At 34.5% G+C, this 19,781-nt stretch overlaps 1 protein-coding gene across 1 annotated transcript in view; it reads right to left on the bottom strand.

Moving 5' to 3' along the window:
* The window catches only part of Epac (Exchange protein directly activated by cAMP), a 388,669-nt gene extending 369,996 nt beyond the window's left edge, over window positions 1-18,673 (bottom strand). The window contains exon 1 of the mRNA XM_075309958.1: window positions 17,340-18,673. The gene's annotated coding sequence lies outside the window, so the exon portion shown is untranslated. The remainder of the gene's footprint in view (window positions 1-17,339) is intronic.
* Between the last annotated feature and the right edge of the window lie 1,108 nt (window positions 18,674-19,781).

Below are 19,781 nucleotides of genomic sequence, written 5' to 3'. Positions count from 1 at the left end.
CACACATACACACACTTACTGGCTCATGAAACTCGTAATCAATTTGGAAAGTTGACCACAAAAATCGAAAGATAATTATCTCCCTGAAAGCACACACACACACACACTCGTATGCAACACTCTCCTATACTCTATGGAGCAGTGAAGAGACAGAGAGAGAGAAAGCAGTAGCAGGCACTACCACTTCATTATTACTATCAATCTCATTTATTCAGCAATTATGAAATTCTGGCGAAAAAACCAAATGAAATTTAAAATTGCAATAATTTGTAATGGCTACATTTGATACACATGACATATATGTGTGAGAATTGGCGTTGATGGGAAAAAACTGATATTTTCAATCACAATTTTAATTTATGGCATTATATCATTAACTCGAAATAGATTGCGGCTAATATCCATTAAGGGAATCTGTATTTTGATATCTGATGATTGGTTTCCCAGAATCCTTCTACAATTTATTTAAAAATTTGCAATTTTGAATCGTAAAATTACGTTTGACAATTGAACCAGAATGGACAGTAAATGACCTATGGATATTTCGTGGAACTTTATGGAGTGAAAAGATTTTAATGGGAATTTATACATACATATATGTGCAATATTGAAGTCATTTGTACACTGATTTAAATAGTTTACATCAATACGGTCGATCATAAAGTGTGGCTGAATTGTATTACAGCCAACGTCGGTTTGCTATCATTGCAGAAACCGCCAGTCTGAGAGCTGACAGATTTATTCCAGTGAAGGTTAATTTTATCGTTTATAAGATTACAAAAGCATTTTGATATATTGCATTCAGAAATAAAGTTATCTTTGATGAACTTCAAACGTTAACATACAGTGTGATTACCTTATACAGGATGATTTATAAGAGCTATGGGAAAATTAAAAACACCCTCCACCATGGATTGCATAGAAACTTGTACTAAGGACTGTCATCCACAATCGAATTAATTGGGTTGCGGTAACACTTGCCGATGGCAAGGTATCTTAAAACTTAACACCGTCTTCTCAATTCTAAGTTAGTCCATACGATGTATATATTAAACAAAAAAGGTGATTAAATACGTATATAATTCAGTTTGACAAAATTTTGTATAGAAATAAAATTTTGACAAAATTTTGTATAGTAATAAAATTTTGACAAAATTATCTATAAAAATAAAATTTTTACAAAATTTTCTATAGAAATAAAATGTTCACAAAATTTTGTATAGTAATAAAATTTTGACAAAATTTTGTATAGTAATAAAATTTTGACAAAATTATCTATAAAAATAAAATTTTTACAAAATTACTATAAAAATAAAATTTTGACAAAATTTTGTATAGTAATAAAATTTTGACAAAATTACTATAAAAATAAAATTTTGACAAAATTTTCTATAGTAATAAAATTTTGACAAAATTTTCTATTGTAATAAAATTTTGACAAAATTTTCTATTGTAATAAAATTTAAAAAAATTTGCTATTGTAATAAAATTTTGGGAAAATTTTCTATAGTAATAAAATTTTGGAAGATTATTTTTGGGGGCTATATATAACTATAGACCGATATGGACCAATTTTGGCATGGTTGTTAGCGGCCATATACTAGCGCAACGTACCAAATTTCACCACGTACCAAATTTCAAACAGATCGGATGAATTTTGTTCCTCCAAGAGCTCCGTAGGTCAAATCTGGCGATCGGTTTAAATGGAGGTTATATATAATTAAGACCGGTATGAACTAATTTTTGCATGGTTGTTAGAGACCATATACTAACACCATGTACCAAATTTCAACCGGATCGGGTGAATTTTGCTCTTCCAAGTGGCTCCGGAGGTCAAATCTGGGGATCGGTTTATATGGAGGCTATATATAATTATAAACCGATGTGGACCAATTTTTGCATGGTTGTTAGATACCATATACTAACACCATGTACCAAATTGCGGCCGAATCGGATGAAATTTGCTTCTCTTAGAGGCTCCGAAAGCCAAATCGAGGGATCGGTTTATATGAGGGCTATATATAATTATGGACCGATGTGGACCAATTTTAGCGTAGTTGTTAGAGCCGGATCGGATGAAATTTGCTTCTCTTAGAGGCTCCGAAAGCCAAATCGGGGAATCGGTTTATATGGGGGCTATATATAATTATGGACCGATGTGAACCAATTTTTGCATGGTTATTAGATACTGTATACTAACAGCATGTACCAAATTTCAGCCGGATCGGATAAAATTTGCTTCTCTTTGAGGCTCCGCAAGCCAAATCTGGGGATCGGTTTATATGGGGGCTATATATAATTATGGACCAATTTTTGCATGGTTGTTACATACCATATACTAACACCATGTACCAAATTTCAACCGGATCAGGTGAATTTTGCTCTTCCAAGAGGCTCTGCAAGCCGAATCTGAGCGTCGGTTCATATGGCGGCTATACGTAAAAGTGGTTCGATATGGCCCATTTGCAATACCATCCGACCTACATCAATATCAAGTACTTGTGCCAAGTTTCAAGTCGATAGCTTGTTTCGTTCTGAAATTAGCGTGATTTCAACAGACGGACGGACGGACGGACATGCTTAGATCGACTCAGAATTTCACCACCACCCAGAATATACTTTATGGGGTCTTGGGAGCCACCGTGGTGCAATGGTTGGTCCAATGATGTCACCAGCTCATAAACCGCACCAAACTGTGACCTTTTCTGAATGCATTGGTAGCGTTTGCAATGCTACTGCCTGATTCAAAATCGACAATTGTGCTTATTTACGTACCCAAGAGAGAAGTTCATCACTGTGGGCTGAATAGTCTAAGTGAGCCTAACCTAACCTACGTACCCATTAAGCCAAAAATGAGCTCCGTCGCTGAACACAATTTTTCGATAAAAAGCGCGAGATGAACATTGTAAAAAACGAAACATGAGTCAGCTGATTAACCTATGTTGCTAAAAAGATATTAGCTAAAGAATCACCCTTTAGTATCAATCATCATATTAATTGAAAACAAAACAAATTTTTCAATTATAAAATAAATTGAACTTTTGTTGTGATATTTTGTTGGGGTAAGTTACAGAATTTGATTTTCTTCGGCCTAAGGTCGCTCCCTGACCGTATCGACAGTCGACAAAATATATGTCGAATAATATCGGGAAATGCCCTAAAAGCAGTAATCAAGCCCTAAGCTGACTAACATTTTGGCCGCAGGCCATGGACATTCTAACAGAACTCAGCAACATCGAGTGGCTCGAGAAGGAGGTTTCTCGTTTCATTTCCACCGTACGATGCACAATGGCCCAAATCGTTTTTTTTTTTGCAAATAATTCGGCAACTTTTGAAAGGATAAAGATATAAACAAAATTTATTCGAATGAAAGCTAAGGTGTTTTCCACGTGGGTCCACGAGCTGGCCTATAGGCGTTGAAAGTTGATCTTAATTATGAAGCAATTTTCTTATATTTTGATTGCTGGAAACTTTGGAACTAATTATGGTATCGTTATGGTTTTTACCCATTTCTGCAGAGAAAATTACATATTCCTAAATATATACCATTTCCAAAATTCGCATCATAAATGCACACTTTCTTGCTTTGCGTATGATGGTCTTGTCGCCCGTTTGAAGGCCATAACTTGTGCCAACGGTATCCAAGTCGTACAAATCTTTACTAATTCTAAAATATGATGTTATTTTCGACAGTTTTGCTTTTGAACAATAAAATTAAAATAAACAAAAAATTTTAAAATAAATTGAGCATTATATACTAGATATCAGCCACCCCGCACGCAAAAAAATAATTCTTTCCTCCCAAACGAAATTTTAGACAAACAAAGATCGTTTCTCATTTGCTTTTCGTTGAAAGAAAGTGTATTTGGAAGAAAAGTATATACTTTTTGTGATAAATGTTTATTCTTTTCCAGGCTGTAAAAACAATTTCATAAAGCCTAACTCAAAAAAAAAATTTTTCTGGCTAATTGAATTTTCCCTCACATATTTCTCCATTCCACGAAGTTTTTTAGTTCTTAGCACCTTTTTCTGTAATACAAACAATGTAGAAGAAATTATTCGATTTTATAAATTTTACCTGCCTGGACGGAGAATCGAACCGCGGACCATGCAATTTGTAAGCCAGCACACTATCCACTGAGCTACGTAGCTGTTATTGTCATCAATAGATAATTATCCATATAAGTTATATTAATATAGCATAGCTTGCGGCGCCCACAAGCCGATTAAACTAACTTTATTTAACAGAAACAAACATTTAGGTTGGCACCGTGGAGCAGTGGTTGATACGTCCACCTTGCATGCCAAGGGTCGTGGGTTCGAGCTTCGACCAAATTTTTATATATATTTTTTTTTTTTACATATATTCCAGATATGTTCGGAAAATTCCGAAAAGATGTTCAAGAACAGTGCTTGATATAAACGAAATGGACTGTGTTGTTGGTTCAAAAATATTTTTATACCCTCCATCATAGGATGGGGGTATATTAACTTTGTCATTCCGTTTGTAACACATCGAAATATTGCTCTAAGACCCCATAAAGTGTATATATTCTGGGTCGTGGTGAAATTCTGAGTCGATCTAAGCATGTCCGTCCGTCCGTCCGTCCGTCCGTCCGTCCGTCTGTTGAAATCACGCTAACTTCCGAACGAAACAAGCTATCGACTTGAAACTTTGCACAAGTAGTTGTTATCGATGTAGGTCGGATGGTATTGAAAATGGGCCATATCGGTCCACTTTTACGTATAGCCCCCATATAAAGGGACCCTCAGATTTGGCTTGTGGAGCCTCTAACAGAAGCATATTTTATCCGATCCGGCTGAAATTTGGTACATGGTGTTGGTATATGGTCTCTAACAACCATGCAAAAACTGGTCCATATCGGTCCATAATTATATATAGCTCCCATATAAACCGATCCCTAGATTTGGCTTGTGGAGCCTCTAACAGAAGCAAATTTCATCCGATCCGGCTGAAATTTGGTACATGGTGTTAGTATATGGTCTCTAACAACCATGCAAAAATTGGTCCACATCGGTCCATAATTATATATAGCCCCCATATAAACCGATCCCCAGATTTGGCTTGCGGAGCCTAAAAGAGAAGCAAATTTCATCCGATCCGGCTGAAATTTGGTACATGGTGTTGGTATATGGTCTCTAATAACCATGCAAAAATTGGTCCACATCGGTCCATAATTATATATAGCCCCCATATAAACCGATCCCCAGATTTGGGTTGCGGAGCCTCAAAGAGAAGAAAATTTCATCCGATCCGGCTGAAATTTGGTACATGGTGTTGGTATATGTTCTCTAATGACCATGCAAAAATTGGTCCATATAGGTCCTTAATTATATATAGCCCCCATATAAACCGATCCCCAGATTTGGCTTATGGAGCCTCTAACAGAAGCAAATTTCATCCGATCCGGCTGAAATTTGGTACATGGTGTTAGTATATGGTCTCTAACAACCATGCAAAAATTGGTCCACATCGGTCCTTAATTATATATAGCCCCCATATAAACCGATCCCCAGATTTGGCTTGCGGAGCCTAAAAGAGAAGCAAATTTCAACCGCTCCGGCTGAAATTTGGTACATGGTGTTGGTATATGGTCTCTAATAACCATGCAAAAATTGGTCCACATCGGTCCATAATTAAATATAGCCCCCATATAAACCGATCCCCAGATTTGGCTTGCGGAGCCTCAAAGAGAAGAAAATTTCATCCGATCCGGCTGAAATTTGGTACATGGTGTTGGTATATGTTCTCTAATGACCATGCAAAAATTGGTCCATATAGGTCCTTAATTATATATAGCCCCCATATAAACCGATCCCCAGATTTGGCTTGCGGAGCCTCAAAGAGAAGAAAATTGCATCCGTTCCGGCTGAAATTTGGTACATGATGTTGGTATATGGTCTCTAACAACCGTGACAGAATTGGTCCATATCGGTCAATAATTATATATAGCCCCCATATAAAACGTTCTCCAGATTTAACCTCCGAAGCCTCTTGGAGGAGCAAAATTCATCCGATCCGGTTCAAATTAGGAACGTGGTGTTAGTATATGGTCGCTAATAACCATACCAAAATTGGTCCAATCACACAAAAATTGGTCTATATCGGTTCATAATCATGGTTGCCATTCGAGCCAAAAATAATCTACCAAAATTGTATTTCTATAGAAAATTTTGTCAAAATTTTATTTCTATAGAAAATTTTGTCAAATTTTTATTTCTAGAGAAAATTTTGTTAAAATTTTATTCGGTTCTTTGTCAAATTTTTTTTTTTATAGAAAATTTTGTTCAAATTTTATTCGGTTCATAATCATGGTTGCCACTCGAGCCAAAAATAATCTACCAAGATTTTATTTCTATAGAAAATTTTGTTAAAATTATATTTCTGTAGAAATTTTTGTCAACATTTTCTTTCTATAGAAAATTTTGTCAAAGTTTTTATTTCTATAGAAAATTTTGTGAAAATTTTATTTCTATAGAAAATTTTGTTAAAATTTTATTTCTGTCGAAAATTTTGTCAAAATTTTATGTCTACTTTGTCAAACTGAATTATATACGTATTGGATCGATCTTTTTTGATTTAATATATACCACGTATGGACTTACATACAATTTAGAAGATGGTGTTAGAGGTTTTAAGATACCTTGCCATCGGCAAGCGTTACCGCAACTTAAGTAATTTGATTGTGGATGGCAGTGTTTAGATGAAGTTTCTACGCAATCCATGATGGAGGGTACATAAGCTTCGGCCTGGCCGAACTTACGGCCGTATATACTTGTTTTTTATTGAAAAAATAAAAATTTTGTAACAAACGAATTTTTTTGGTGATAAAAGTTTAAAATTTTCGAAGAAATTCAAAAAACTCTAACAAAAGAAAAACGCTTTCGGTAAACGTTTTCCAAAGGTTTTTTTTTCTTTGCGTGTAGTGAAAAAATATTTATATCTCACAAAGTTATAATTGTTTTATTACAATGCACTGAGTAGTCTAAGTGAGCTTGATACATCGGGCTGCCACCTAACCTATAATTATGTTTAATAAATTTTCTTTAATTTGTGGGCAACTAGTTTGTAATGTAGTTTAATTAAAATTTTCAAAAATTAACCTACAGTTTCTATGCTGTTGGATTCATTTTTTATACCCTCCACCATAGGATGTGGGGTATACTAACTTTGTCATTCTGTTTGTAACACATCGAAATATTGCACTAAGACCCCATAAAGTATATATATTCTGGGTAGTGGTGAAATTCTGAGTCGATCTAAGCATGTCCGTCCGTCCGTCCGTCTGTTGAAATCACGCTAACTTCCGAACGAAACTAGCTATCGACTTGAAACAAGTAGTTGCTATTGATGTAGGTCGGATGGTATTGCAAATGGGCCATATCGGTCCACTTTTACGTATAGCCCCCATATAAACCGATCCCCAGATTTGGCTTGCGGAGCCTCTAAGAGAAGCAAATTTCATCCTATCCGGCTGAAATTTGGTACATGATTGGTCCACATCCGTCCGTAATTATATATAGCCCCCATATAAACCGATCCCCCGATTTGCCTTGCGATCCGGCTGAAATTTGGTACATGATGTAAGCATATGATCTCTAACAATCGTGCAAAAATTGGTCCACATCGATCCATAATTATATATAGCCCCCATATAAACCGATCCCTAGATTTGGCTTGCGGAGCCTCTAAGAGAAGCAAATTTCATCCGATCCGGCTGAAATTTGGTACGTGATGTTAGTATATGATCTCTAACAATCATGCAAAAATTGGTCCACATCGGTTCATAATTATATATAGCCCCCATCCGGCTGAAATTATGTATATGATGTTAGCATGTGATCTCTAACAATCATGCAAAAATTGGTCCACATCGATCCATAATTATATATAGCCCCCATATAAGCCCCTTGGAAGAGCAAAATTCGTCCGATTCGGTTGAAATTTGGTACGTGATGTTATTTATTTATTTATTTATTTATTCATTATTAAGTTACAATTGAAATTGATAACTTAAATGGCTTAATGGCTATGACAACTAAGGTCTTAAGCTCACAAGGTGTATTTATTACATTTATACTTTGTAATTATGGATAATTCTTTGTTTTATAGATAATGATACAACGATGTGTCTTTCAAAAATTTTAAGATTTTAGTTATGTTGTTAAATTTAGGAATTGAAATTAATTCGAGTGGATCGCAATTGTGAAAAATTGTGTTTCTAATGGTATCAAATTTAGGGCAATAACATAAAAGATGTTCCAATAGCAATGAATACGGTATATCACACTCGCATATCTGGATCTCTTCGAGCTTTATCAAGTGGCCATGAGTCAATCTGGTGTGTCCTAGTCTAATCCTGATCAATTTCATACAATCTGTTCTTGCTATTATCTGTGATGGTTCCTTAAACAAGTTAAGTATATAATTTCTATTAACATTTATACGTTTGTACCATTGAGAAGTTTGGTAATATGTGGTGTCTCTCTTAGTAAAAATATCTGTAATACCTTTTGATGTATCTTTAATATTGAGATTATATCTATAAAATAGAGGTGATCTTAAAGTGTCTTTAGCGGTATAATCTGCAAACTCGTTGCCGATAATACCGCAATGTCCAGGTATCCAGATTAGCGAAATTCTAGGATAATAATGTGTTAAGTAGTTCCGGATAGTTCTAGAATAAATATTGTTTTTGTTTATATTCAGTATAGTGTGGATTGCCGATAGAGAATCAGAACAGATAACATATCGTCTTCTCCTGGAAGTTGTAAATTTTATTGCCTCATATATAGCTATCAGCTCAGCTGACAGTATTGAACAATATCCTTGGATTAAGGCCTTTACCATAACTTAGTTACACTGAAACCTACGAGATCTTGTGAAAGCAAAGATCCGTCGGTGTAAATGAAAGTATGTTGCTGAAACTCCTCCTGGATATTCTTGAACATCACCCTGAACAGAATGGGGTTTAGATTGCACTTGTTACCGACATTGAGACTAGTATTGATGCAGTCCTGTTTAAATGTCCAAGGAGGGTAGCTCTTTAGTTTCGACCTAATAGGTTTACAATTTGAAATGAATTCATTACCTATGTCCAGCATATTATGTAGGATAGATTTAGTCCTAGGTGGTCTTTTCCTTTTTCTTATTCTCCCGACTTCTTTGTTCAGAGGATGGCCGAGACCTTTCGTTATTCTTATTGCCAATTTGGCAGCCGTAATTTTAAGGTGGGTTTCGATTGGCAAAATTTTGGATTCAGCCAGCATATTCTTAATTGGGGTCGTTCTGAATGCTCCCAATATGCATCTAATTGCATTATTAAGGAAACATTCAATTCTTCTTCGTGTAGATTTCGGTGCGAATCCAATAAAGGGAATTGAGTACCGAATTTTCGATAATATTAGTGGGTCAATTAACGATACTAGCTTAGATGTGCTGCAGCTAAAGCGTTTGCTCGATAAGCATCTTATTACGTTCAGGGACTTTGTTAGAGATTTCCCTAGCTCCTCACAATGGCTATGAGTAATTAGTAATTTTCGGACCTACATTCCATGAATTTAGTTGGTCAACTATAGCATTCAAACCAATTCGGTCAAAAGCCTTTGCAAAGTCTAGAGATAGGATGGTGACATGTTTCCTTTTTGAAAGGCATGATGAAATTTGACAATCTAACATTAGAAGATTGTCGATTGTAGTCCTTCCCCTGGTAAAACCAAACTGTTTCTCGTGATGTTAGTATGTGATGTTTGTATATGGTATCCAACAATCATGCAGGAATTGGTTCATATCAGTCCATATTTATATATAGCCCCATATAAACCCATCCCGAAATTTGGTTTTGGAGCCTCTTGGAGAAGCAAAATTCATACGATTTGGTTGAAATTTGCTACGTGGTGTTAGTATATGATATTTAACAACCATGCCAAAAGTGGTCCATATCAGTCCATAATCATATATAGCCCCCATATAAACCGATCCCGAGATTTGGTTTTGGAGCCTCTTGGAGGAGCAAATTTCATCCGAGTCAGTTGAAATTTGGTACATTGGGCTAGTATATGGCCGTTAACACCCATGCCTAACTAGGTCCATATCGGTCTATAGTTATATATAGACCTCAGATAAATCGATCCCCAATCACACAAAAGTTGGTCCATATCAAGTTCATAATTGCAGCCCCCATATAAGCGACTCCCATATTTCAATTCGTGCAAAAATTCATGGTGGAGGGTACATAAGATTCGGCCTGGCCGAACTTACGGCCGTATATACTTGTGTTTTTTTTTTTTTTTTTGTTTTTGAGTGTAGAAGGTATTTTGGATTATAATTTCCTTTCGGCTTCACTTTTGTTTTGTGTAGAGCAGAAAGGAATTTTCCATTATAATTTAACAAGAACTTTTGATATCTTTTGACTTTGAACATATGCTATGGAAATTTATATATAATCCAGTATGCCCTTTTGAAGCAACACATGATGATGCCTTACCTTGTAGTCTTGGATAGAACTTTTTGATTGTTTCCTTTTGCTTATTTAAGAAATAATGACTATGAGTTTCGTAAGTTTACGTACCTGCAAAGAAACGCAAAAATATGAAAAATATTTATTAGTCATAATGAAATTCCTTAATTTTATTTAACATAAAGAAAATATGTTCAACATGGAAGGACTTTATTCTAGCAATTCTTCTGAAAACTTCCTAGAAAATGCCAACATAGCAATTTGAGTTCTTTTTATTGTTGATACAGCAGGATGGAATATTTTTCAAGTAGACAAGCTAATGTGATTTGCTATGAGTTGGCAAATTTTCCACATATAAGGTGGGTCAGTAAGAACAATATATAGAGCATTGAGTTAAGTCGACATGAGTCATAGATATCTTACTTCACAGATTTGAATCGTTCGCATCGGCTGTAGTAACTCTTTAATAATTTACCTATACGATTTAAACAATTTACAATTACAATTTACATTGCGATTTCTAAATGATTTAAAAGCGCATTTTTGCTGTTGAAGAAATAAAACGAGATTCGATGCACAGAGAATACAGATTGGTTGTGATAACCGAATTTATTGCCCACCTCATTTTGGCAGTTGCTGCAACCATCTGTTAGCAGTTGTGACACCCGACAAATTCAGTCGACTCAATCGAATTATGGAAAATCCAACTAATAAAATGTATAGAGTTGGTTGTATTAGACGATAGAATTGGTCGTTGCTCCTTTCTTTATTTGATTATATCACCCAACTTTACTAGCACCTTAACCGAATTGAAAATAATTTTATTCATATTTTTTGAATGAGAGAAAAGTATGTTACAAAAAATTACAATACATTAACAATTAAAAACAAGTTATACGGCCGTAAGTTCGGCTAGGCCGAAGCTTATGTACCCTCCACCATGGATTGCATAGAAACATCTACTGAAGACTGGAAAGGCATCTTAAAACTTCCTAACGCCGTAATATATACCACATAGTCCATAGTGGTATATATTAAACTAAAAAAGGCCGATTAAATACGTATATAATTAAGTTTAATGTTTCTATAGAAATGAAATTTTGACATTCTCTATAGAAGTAAAATTTGGAAAAAATTTTCTACACAAATAAAATTTGGATAAAATTTTCTATAAAAATAAAATTCTGGCAAAATTTTCTATAGAAATAAAATTTTGACAAAATTTTCTATAGAAATAACTTTTTGACAAAATGTTCTATAGAAATAAAATTTTGACAACATTTTCTATAGAAATAAAATTTTGACAAAATTTTCTATAGAAATAACATTTTGACAATGTTTTCTATAAAAATAAAATTTTGGTAGATTATTTTTGGCTCGAGTGGCAACCATGATTATGAACCGATAAGGACCAATTTTTGTGTGATTGGGGATCGCCTATATATAACTATAGACCGATATGGACCAATTTTGGCATGGTTATTAGCGGCCTTATACTAACACCACGTTGCAAATTTCAACCGGATCGGATGAATTTTGCTCCTCTAAGAGGCTCTGGAGATCAAATCTGGGGAATGGTTTATATGGGGGATATATATAATTATGGACCGATATGGACCAATTCTGGCGTGTTTGTTGGAGACCACATTCTAACACCACGTTCCAAATTTCAACCGGATGGGATGAATTTTGCTCCTCCAAGAGGCTCCGGAGGACAAATCTGGGGATTGATTTACATGGGGGCTATATATAATTATGGGCCGATAGGGACCAATTTTTGCATGGTCATTAGAGAACATATACCAACACTATATACCAAATTTCAGCCGGATCGGATGAAATTTGCTTCTCTTAGAGGCTCCGGAGGTCAAATCTGGGGATCGGTTTATATGGGGGCTATACATAACTATGGACCGATGAGGACCAATTTGTGCATGGTTGTTAGAGACCATATGCTAACACTATGTACCAAATTTCAGCCAGATCGGATGAAATTTGCTTCTCCTAGAGCAATCGCAAGCCAAATTTGGGGGCCGTTTATATGGGGGCTATACGTAAAAGTGAACCGATATGAACCAATTTTTGCATGGTTGTTAGAGACCATATACTAACACCATGTACCAAATTTCAGACGGATCGGATAAAAGTTGTTTCTCCAGCCGAATTTCCAGCCGAATCGGATGAAATTTGCTTCTCTTAGAAGATCTGCAAGCCAAATCGGGGGATCGGTTTATATTATGGACCGATATGGACCAATTTTGCATGGTTGTTAGAGACCATATACTAACACTATGTACCAAATTTCAGCCAGATCGGATGAAATTTGCTTCTCCTAGAGCAATCGCAAGCCAAATTTGGGGGCCGTTTATATGGGGGCTATACGTAAAAGTGAACCGATATGAACCAATTTTTGCATGGTTGTTAGAGACCATATACTAACACCATGTACCAAATTTCAGACGGATCGGATAAAAGTTGTTTCTCTTAGAGCGTCTGCAAGCCAAATTTGGGGGTCCGTTTATATGGGGGCTATACGTAAAAGTGGACCGATATGGCCCATTTGCAATACCATCCGACCTACATCAATAACAACTACTTGTGCCAAGTTTCAAGTCGATAGCTTGTTTCGTTCGGAAGTTAGCGTGATTTCAACAGACGGACGGACGTACGGACATGCTCAGATCGACTCAGAATTTCACCACGACCCAGAATATATATACTTTATGGGGTCTTAGAGCAATATTTCGATGTGTTACAAACGGAATGTTAATATACCCCCATCCTATGGTGGAGGGTATAAAAAAATAAACAAACAGTACACTGAAAAAAATATTGTCGTGAGGTTAAAGATTCATGTCTTTAAAATACGAATACAAATTTTGCTTAGCATAGAAGACGCATTTCTCTAAAATAAAGTTATTGTCCTTGTCCAAAAGTCGTTAAACTTTTCAATGAAGTCGTATTGTCCTTATAATTAAGTGATTTGACTTAAAAATGGGTATCTTAACATGAAAGAAAAAATGTATAGGCTAATGTCAACTTGACTTTAATAATTCAGAAAAATTCTTTAAATTTAATGAAATTGTCTTTAAATTTGTTGTCTTTTTGCATCTTGACTACAAAGTAAAAAATCGCTCAAATATACGACATGTTTTTCAAAACTTTATTTTAAAGAAGTTTTTTACTTCAAACATAGCATAATTTCTACTGGAAGTCGAGTCCTAATTTGGAAAATAAAGTTGCCGTTAACTCGTTTTTAAAGGACTTTGATAGCATATGAAGAAAAAAAGCTGAGAAAGCGAAAAATTAAAATTTGCTTCCTAGAAGCAAGTACACAAAAACCTAAATTTAAAAGAGAATTGTGTCTTAAAAGTATCCTTACTTGAATTCTCCGCTTCTTTGGCTCGGAATCAATACCAATTTTTTTAAAGTAAAGACAAAATCTTTGGAACCGATTATGCTTTTTTTCAGTGTAAAATCTGGAAAAGTGATTGACATGACCCTAAATTATTTTAGTACACAAAATATCGTTAGTGCTTATTTTGACATAAGCCCCATACAGACTGATTACAATAATCCTTTTATAACAATAGTCCACTGTATAGTCTAATAGCCCAACTTTAAACCAAAGACGGTAAATCCTCAAAATAAGTCTTAACCTATATTTGAAGTGTTTTTATCTTAAATCTAAAGTTTCAATATTTCAGTTAATTTAAGGAAAATTTTTATACCCTTCACCACTACTGTGGTACAGGGTATAATAAGTTTGTGCATTTGTATGTAACGCCAAGAAGGAGTACTCATAGACCAACCTTTTAGTATACGGATCGGCTTAGAATTAAATTCTGAGTCGATTTAGCGATGTCCGTCTGTCTATCTGTCTGTCTGTCCGTCTGTCTGTCTGTTGATGTATTTTTGTGTGCAAAGTACAGCTCGCAGTTTTAGTCCGATTGTCCTAAAATTTGGTATAGTGTCCTGTTTCGGCTCAAAGACGATCCCTATTGATTTTGGAAAAAATCGGTTCAGATATAGATATAGCTGCCATATATATTTTTCACCGATCTGATCATAATTGGCGTGTATATCAACCGATCTTCCTCAAATTCCGTACATCCGAATATTTTATGGGTCTCGAAAAACTTGCAAAATATCAGCCAAATCGGTTCAGATTTAGATATAGCTCCCATATATAGCTTTCGCCCGATTTACACTCATTTGCCCACAGAGGCCAAATTTTTGCTCCGATTTAGTTGAAATTTTGCATAGGGAGTAGAATTAGCATTGTAACTATGCGTGCCAAATTTGGTTGAAATCGGTTCAGATTTGGATATATCTCCCATATATAGCTTTCGCCCGATTTACACTCATATGACCACAGAGGCCAATTTTTAACTCCGATTTAGTTGAAATTTTGCACAGAGAGTAGAATTAGCATTATAACTATGCGTGCTAAATTTGGGTGAAATCGGTTCAGATTTGGATATATCTCCCATATATAGCTTTCGCACGATTTACACTCATATGACCACAGAGGCCAATTTTTTGCTCCGATTTAGTTGAAATTTTGCACAGGGAGTAGAATTAGCATTGTAGCTATGCGTGCCATATATACGTTTTTCTGATTTCGACAAAAATGGTCAAAATACCAACATTTTCGTTGTAAAATCGCCACTGCTTAGTCGAAAAGTTGTAAAAATGACTCTAATTTTCCTAAACTTCTAATGCATATATATCGAGCGATAAATCATAAATAAACTTTTGCGAAGCTTCTTTAAAATTGCTTCAGATTTAAATGTACAGGGTATAATAAATTTGTGCATTTGTATGTAACGCAAAGAACGAAAAGTCTGAGACCCATCGTTTAGTATACCGATCGTCTTAGAATTAAATTCTGAGTCGATTTAGCGATGTCCGTCTGTCTGTCTGTCTGTATTTGGCACAGGGTCGTTTTGGGGAACAAAGACGATCGCTATTGATTTTGGAAAAAATCGGTTCAGATTGAGATATAGCTGTCATATATATATATATATATATATATATATATATATATATATATATATATATATATATATATATATATATATATATATATATATATATATATATATATATATATATATATATATATATATATATATATATATATATATATATATATATATATATATATATATATATATATATATATATATCTTTCGTCCGATTTGGGCTTATATGGCCTCAAAAGCCAGAGTTTTGCCCTGAATTGTTTCAAATTTTGCACAAGGAGTACGTTTAATAGTATCGTTAATTGTGCCAAATTTAGTTGAAATCGGTTCAGATTTAGATATAGCTCCCCTATATATCTTTCGTCCGATTTTGACTTATATGGCTTCAAAAGCCAGAGTTTTGCCCTGATTTGCTTCAAATTTTGCATAACAAGTACGTTTAATAGTATCGTTAAGTGTGCTTAATTTGGTTAAAATCGGTTCCGATTTAGATATAGCTCCCATATATATCTTTCGTCCGATTTGGATTTATATGGCCTCAAAAGCCAGAGTTTTGCCCTGAGTTGCTTGAAATTTTGCACAAGGAGTACGTTTTATAGTATCGTTAATTGTGCAAAATTTAGTTGAATTCGGTTCAGATTTTGATATAGCTCCCATATATATCATTCGCCCGATTTGGACTAATATGCCCACAGAGGCAAAAGTGCTACTCTGATTTACGTGAATTAAGGTTCTGTATATGCGTGTTTAGTTTGGTTGAAATCGGTTCAGATTTTGATATAGCTACCATATATATCTTTCGCCCGATTTTCAGTCATATGACCACAGAGGTCAATGTTGTTATCCAATTTACGTGAAATTTTGCACAGGGAGTACATTCAACATAGTAACTATGCATGTGAAATTTGATTGCAATCGGTTCAGATTTCGATATAGATTCCATATATATGTTTTTTCTAATTAGGCAGAACTGGCCGAAATACCTACATTTTCCTTATCAAATCGCCACTGCTAAGTCGAAAACTTATCAAAGTGACTCATATTTTCCTATTACTCTATTACACATCTATCGGCCGATAAATCATAAATACACTTTTGCGAAGTTGCCTCAAAATTGGTTCATATTTAAATGTTTCCTATATTTTTTACTAAAATTGTGTTCCACCTCAGCGCATTAGCCCACTTAAATGTAAAATCTATAAGTATTGCAGAACTCTGTACACATCTGCTCAGATATACAGAATATATGTGTATGGATTCATATAGCATCAACACATGGACGGATTTGATATGGTATCGAAAATGTGGACTTACAAAGTGGTGAAGGGTATAATATAGTCGGCCCCGCCCGACTTTAGACTTTCCTTACTTGTTTTAAATAAAAAATGTGTTTCTTTACTTTAAGGAAAATTAGCCTTAGTTCAAAGACATGCAACTTTAACGGAGGAAGGCAAATTCACAAAATGTGTGTCCTAAATTTAATAAAAAAAAATTTTTTTGAAGCAAAGATTATAAACTTTATTTTAATTAAAATTTCATTATTTTAAAGAAATTTGTCCTTAATATTTTGTAAATTTCGCATTGTAAACTTTAGGTTGCGTAATCTTTAATATTACGCAAATATTTTTTACCGTGTAGAATATCATGTAATCATGATTTATTATGCCGAACCGATTTCGTAGAAGTCCTCAAAAAAAAACTCCCCAAATTTATGGAAATTCCCCACAAAGTCGCTAAATCAAACATTTCGCCCCCATACACGGAAAGATATCTCCATACCTTATGAATGAGATCAATGTGAAATTTGTAAATAACGAAATTCAATTCAATGCAATTTTCAAAATTGTTAAATGATTGTGACAATATTCACCTTTGTTATTGATAAATGATTACCGGTCAATCAAGTTCTAAACCAATATAAATATTTTGCATTACGTATCCTCCTGGCGAAATTGGGTGTATTGTTGCTGATGATGATATCGTGCTCTCATAAAGTATTGATTTTAAGCCAATGCAATTTAATTTAGTAATGATTTACTCTTCTTTTTTTTGATATTAATAACACTGCATATTTAATTCACTTTTGTATTCATAATACAAATTAAACTGCCATATAGTCAAAATGGAAAATATTCTTAGTTTCTATTCAAGTTAAACGAGGATATTTTGTTGTTGTTGTTGTTTTGTAGCTATAATTGATTCAATTTAAATCACTGACAATAATTTATTTAATTATGTATGATTATTAACTTTTCTCATCTATTGTGATGACAATTATAATTTGTGGCACATGAAAACTATGAACACACACATACGCGCACACACTACTATCATTTCCTTAGGGCCAGTTTCTCAATGTCTTGTTATTATTTATCGTGTCGATAAAACAGCTGATCCCATACAAAAATTTTACTAACCGGAGGTCTATCCTCCGCTTAAAATTAATCGGAGGATGAGAAACTGGCCATTAGTTTAGTACCGGCCATAAGAGCGTTGTTATAAAAAAACGAAAAAATACTCGCGACATAAATTAAACATACAACGCCCGCGCTTTTATTGTGAGTTTCTAAAGAAAGACATCAACCCACATGAATGAAGACCGACGAACATTATATGCAGCACCTCTTGTACTAAATCTACACTGTCTCTCTATCTCTGCCCCTTAATGTGTTCACACCACGAACGAACAGGGAATTAGGTATTTATGTACGTCATAAGTTCATATATGTTATTTGCTATTATCATTTCGGAGTACTTTAGAGACAGACAGCTGCATTATTACAAGACACTGTCTGTCTTAGCTTTCATATGACGCTGTATAACTGTCTTCTACACTCGCGCACTCACACACACACACACACTAGATATAAAACTCTACAATGCATTAACAACAAGAAGTTAGCCAGCCCACACAAACACTCATTCTCTCTTTCTGGTATTATGCCAAGCCATGCTTTCACACTGCAGTAAATTAGCAAAAACAAACATATTGCAAAAAAAAAAAACAACAACACTGATAACACCAATAATCGCTTGTTTACCGGAATATAATGTTAGAGAATATAGGTATGAGAGTGATAAATGCACCCATGTAAAAAAATACTCGATAACATGCACTCCATACACCGTACAATGTTGTAGTATTTCTCTAAATTTGGATACGTAAAGAAACGCGTATTTCTATTTTAGCCCACGATTGAAGACAAATCTACCGCCACGATGTTGTGTTAGGCTACAGCGTCGAATTGGTATTAACAACTGATCAGAATGCACGAAAATCACAAATAAGAAAAAAAAAACACCAAGGAAACCAGAAAACGAAACACACAAAAAAGATACAAAAAAGTGTATCTCAAACACACACCACACACTTAGAGTGTTTGCTTGTTTGTTTGTGTGAGCACATATGCACACGGTGGGCTAACCCCACAGATTGATAGAGGCAACAACAAAACAAACACCTTCGGTAACTTCAGTAACGAATTATTGAAGCCAGCAAGCATCTGAGAAAAGGTAAACAGAGAATTATTATAGAAGATTTCTCTCATGCTCCATAGAGAAACCGCTAGATAGGGATGCCAGATTTGTTTTGGTAAACTCCATCCAATAAACACAAACGTTTGAAAAATGATAAAATTCAAAAATGTTTCAAAGGATCTGTAGAATTCAACACATTAGCAACAATTTCTCAACTGTAAAGGTGGATATTAAGTTCGAGTTTAGCCGCTAAAATTGTAATTTTTTCACGATTACTTTTCTTTAATAATCCATATTAAGGAATAAAAACTTTGTGAACATTTGCTTTGGGCTATTCCCCATCAAGTTTTAATGAAATCTCCAACAAATATGTATACTTTTATGACATTTTTTACTCATTTAGTTTTCACTTTAAGGTGAGTATTAAGTTCGAGTTTGGCGGCTAAAATCGCCATTTTTTCACGATTACTTTTCTTTAATAATAGTTTTTAAGGAATATAAACTTTGTGAAAACTTGCTTTAGGCTATTCCCCATCAAGTTATAATAAAATCTGCAACAAATATGTATAATTGTATGCCTTTTTTACTGATTTAGTTTTCACTCCAGTGAAAAAAACTCGAACTTAATACCCACCTTTAGTGAAAATTAGCGGCTAAACTCGAACTTAATACCTACCTTAATGGTTAAATTAGAATTTATAATTACACTCAAAAAACATCCAATAAACACAAAAGTTTGAAGAATGCTAACATTCAAAAATGTTTCAAACCTTTTTTCAAAGGATCACTAGAATTCAACACATTATCAAAAAACATTGAACACACCACGAAGGAA

Source organism: Haematobia irritans, chromosome 5 (assembly GCF_050003625.1).
Source record: "Haematobia irritans isolate KBUSLIRL chromosome 5, ASM5000362v1, whole genome shotgun sequence".
In the NCBI taxonomy this organism is placed as follows: Eukaryota; Metazoa; Arthropoda; class Insecta; order Diptera; family Muscidae; genus Haematobia; species Haematobia irritans.
Note: the sequence above shows the minus strand (reverse complement) of the source record. Positions and strands in the feature narration are given on the sequence as shown.